The sequence below is a fragment of the Triticum dicoccoides genome, chromosome 6A, assembly GCF_002162155.2.
Source record: "Triticum dicoccoides isolate Atlit2015 ecotype Zavitan chromosome 6A, WEW_v2.0, whole genome shotgun sequence".
Taxonomy (NCBI): domain Eukaryota; kingdom Viridiplantae; phylum Streptophyta; class Magnoliopsida; order Poales; family Poaceae; genus Triticum; species Triticum dicoccoides.
In genome coordinates, this window is record NC_041390.1 from 543,721,494 (window position 1) to 543,725,487 (window position 3,994).

Consider the following 3,994-nt stretch of genomic DNA (forward strand, 5'->3'; position numbering starts at 1 on the left):
TGTAGTGCGCAAATTTTAATTTTTCACTGGAACGTCAAATGGTTCTGACTCTTTTTGCACTGTCTTTCTGTACAAATTTTTTATTTTTCCTAATTTTGGCAGAATTTTTCAAGTATCATAAGTATGGTGAATGTTCAGATTATTACAGACTGTTCTGTTTTAGACAGATTCTGTTTTTGATGCATAGTTTGCTTGTTTTGATGAAACTATCAACTTATATCAGTGGATTAAGCCATGGACAAAGCTATATTACATTAGACACAATGCAAAAACAAAATATGAATTGGTTTGCAACAGTACTTAGAATAGTGATTTGCTTTATTATACTAACGGATCTTACCGAGTTTTCTATTGAAGTTTTGTGTGGATGAAGTGTTCGATGATCGAGAAGGTCTCGATGTGAGAAGAAGGAAGAGAGGCAAGAGATCAAGCTTGGGGATGCCCGAGGCACCCCAAGTAAATATTCAAGGAGACTCAAGCGTCTAAGCTTGAGGATGCCCCGGAAGGCATCCCCTCTTTCTTCAACAAATATCGGTATGTTTTCGGATTCGTTTCATTCATGTGATATGTGCAAATCTTGAAGCATCTTTTGCATTTAGTTTTCATTTTTTTTCTTTTATGCACCGTGCTGGTATGAGATGGTCCTTGGTTGATTTATAGAATGCTCTTTGCACTTCACTTATATTTTTTGAGTATGGCTTTATAGAATGCTTCATGTGCTTCACTTGTATCATTTGAAGTTTGGATTGCCTGTTTCTCTTCACTTAGACAACCGCTATTTGTAGAATGCTCTTTTGCTTCACTTATATTTGTTAGAGCATGGGCATATATTTTGTATAAAGAATTAAACTTTCGTGCTTCACTTATATCTATTTAGAGAGATGACAGGAACTGGTCATTCACATGGTTAGTCATAAAACCCTTCATAAAACTTGTAGATCACTGAATATGATATGTTTGATTCCTTGCAATAGTTTTGCGATATAAAGGTGGTGATATTAGAGTCATGCTAGTAGATTAATTATGAAATTGAGAAATACTTATGTTGAGGTTTGCAAGTCCCGTAGCATGCACGTATGGTGAACCGTTATGTAACGAAGTCGGAGCATGAGGTGTTTATTGATTGTCTTCCTTATGAGTGGCGGTCGGGGACGAGCGATGGTCTTTTCCTACCAATCTATCCCCCTAGGAGCATGCGCGTAGTACTTTGTTTCGATGAATAATATATTTTTGCAATAAGTATCTGAGTTCTTTATGACTAATGTTGAGTCCATGGATTATACGCACTCTCACCCTTCCATCATTGCTAGCCTCTTCGGTACCGTGCATTGCCCTTTCTCACCTCGAGAGTTGGTGCAAACTTCGCCGGTGCATCCAAACACCGTGATACGATACGCTCTATCACACATAAACCTCCTTATATCTTCCTCAAAACAGCCACCATACCTACCTATTATGGCATTTCCATAGCCATTCCGAGATATATTGCCATGCAACTTTCATCATCATCATATACATGACTTAAGCATTTATTGTCATATTGCTTTGCATGATCGTAAGATAGCTAGCATGATGTTTTCATGGCTTGTCCGTTTTTTGATGTCATTGCTACGCTAGATCATTGCACATCCCGGTACACCGCCGGAGGCACTCATATAGAGTCATATCTTTGTTTTGTAATATTGAGTTGTAAGTAAATAAAAGTGTGATGATCATCATTATTAGAGCATTGCCCCAGTGTGAAAAGGATGATGGAGACTATGATTCCCCCACAAGTCGGGATGAGACTCCGGACGAAAAAATAAAAAAAATAAAAAAAATAAAAAAAGAGAAAGGCCAAAAAAAGAGAAGGCCCCCCAAAAAAGAGGAAAAAAACAAAGAAATGAGAGAAAAAGAGAGAAGGGGCAATGTTACTATCCTTTTACCACACTTGTGCTTCAAAGTAGCACCATGTTCTTCATATAGAGAGTCTCTTGAGTTATCACTTTCATATAAATAGTGGGAATTTTCATTATAGAACTTGGCTTTTATATTCCAACGACGGGCTTCCTCAAATGCCCTAGGTCTTCATGAGCAAGCAAGTTGGATGCACACCCACTTAGTTCCAGTTTGAGCTTTCATATACTTATAGCTCTAGTGCATCCGTTGCATGGCAATCCCTACTCCTCACATTGACATCAATTGATGGGCATCTCCATAGCCCGTTGATTAGCTGCGTCGATGTGAGACTTTCTCCTTTTTTGTCTTCTCCACATAACCCCCATCATCATATTCTATTCCACCTATAGTGCTATGTCCATGGCTCACGCTCATGTATTGCGTGAAAGTTGAAAAGGTTTGAGAAACGTCAAAGTATGAAACAATTGCTTGGCTTGTCATCAGGGTTGTGCATGATGTGAAATATTTTGTGTGGTGAAGATGGAGCATAGCCAGACTATATGATTTTGTAGGGATGAGCTTTCTTTGGCTATGTTATTTCAATAAGACATAATTGCTTGGTTCGTATGCTTGAAGTATTATTGTTTTTATGTCAAAGGATAGACTATTGCCTTGAATTACTCGTGTCTTAATATTCATGCCATGATTAGACATATGATCAAGATTATGCTAGGTAGCATTCCACATCAAAAATTATCTTTTTATCATTTACCTACTTGAGGATGAGCAAGAATTAAGCTTGGGGATGCTGATACGTCTCCGTCGTATCTATAATTTTTGAGTGTTCCATGCCAATATTCTACAACTTCCATATACTTTTTGGTAACTTTTTATACTATTTTTGGGACTAACATATTGATCTAGTGCCCAATGTCAGTTCCTGTCTGTTGCATGTTTTTGGTTTCGTAGAATATCCATACCAAACGGAGTCCAAACGAGATAAAAACGGACGGAGCTTATTTTTGGAATATTTGGAAAATCTGGGAGAAAGATCAACGCAAAACGGTGCCCGAGGTGGCCACGAGGCAGGGGCCCACGCCCGTACCAGGAGGGCACGCCCCCCACCCTCGTGGGCCACCCGTAAGGCGGTTGATGCCCTTCTTCGGCCGCAAGAAAGCTAATTTTTGGAAAAAAATCATGGCGAAGGTTTCAGTCCAATCGGAGTTACGGATCTCCATATATACCCGAAACAGTGAAAAGGGAGCAGAACAGAACGCAGAAACAGATAGAGACAGAGAGATAGATCCAATCTCGGAGGGGCTCTCGCCCCTCCCACGCCATGGAGACCATGGACCGGAGGGGAAACCCTTCTCCCATCTAGGGAGAAGGTCAAGGAAGAAGAAGAAGGAGGGGGCACTACAAAAAAAAGACACATCCGTGACATTTTGGGCCAAAAGAATTTTTTTATGTCATACATATGACACTTCTATGACGATAATTGTGACAAAACCCGGTATCATCATAGATGTGGTTGGCTCCTACTTCTATGACAAAAAATCATGACAGAAAATGGGCTTTTCATCCTGGGCGGGTCGGAAACGCAGCTGCATGACATTCTTTGGGCCGTCCATGACGGAAAAAACCGTGGTAGAAGCGAGGGGGAGGAAAATTTCGGGGAGTTCCCGGTTACGGTGGGAGGTCGGGGGCCGAGCGATGCGCGTTTCTCTCGTACACGTACGCACGTGTGTGCGAGGCGTTGGCTCTAACTGAACCCAAGCGAGGCGTTGGGCTCTAACTGAACCCGAGCGATTGCACTGTAGGCTACGCTTTACTGAACCCAAGCGATCGATCGATGGCTGTTAACTGAACCAGATCGAGCGATTCCTTCGCTACTGCTACTAACTGAAGCCAATCGATGCTGCCTCTGGATGAACAGTGAGCGTTGCAGGGGGGTTTGGATGAACAGTGAGCGGTGGCGTTGCCTCTGGATGAACAGGACCCCGTGGTGTGGTGGAGGGCTGGATGAACAGTAGACGATGGAGGGTGCCCGTGGAGGGGTTGATGAACAGGACCCCGTGGTGTGGAGGGCTGGATGAACAGTAGACGATGGAGGGGT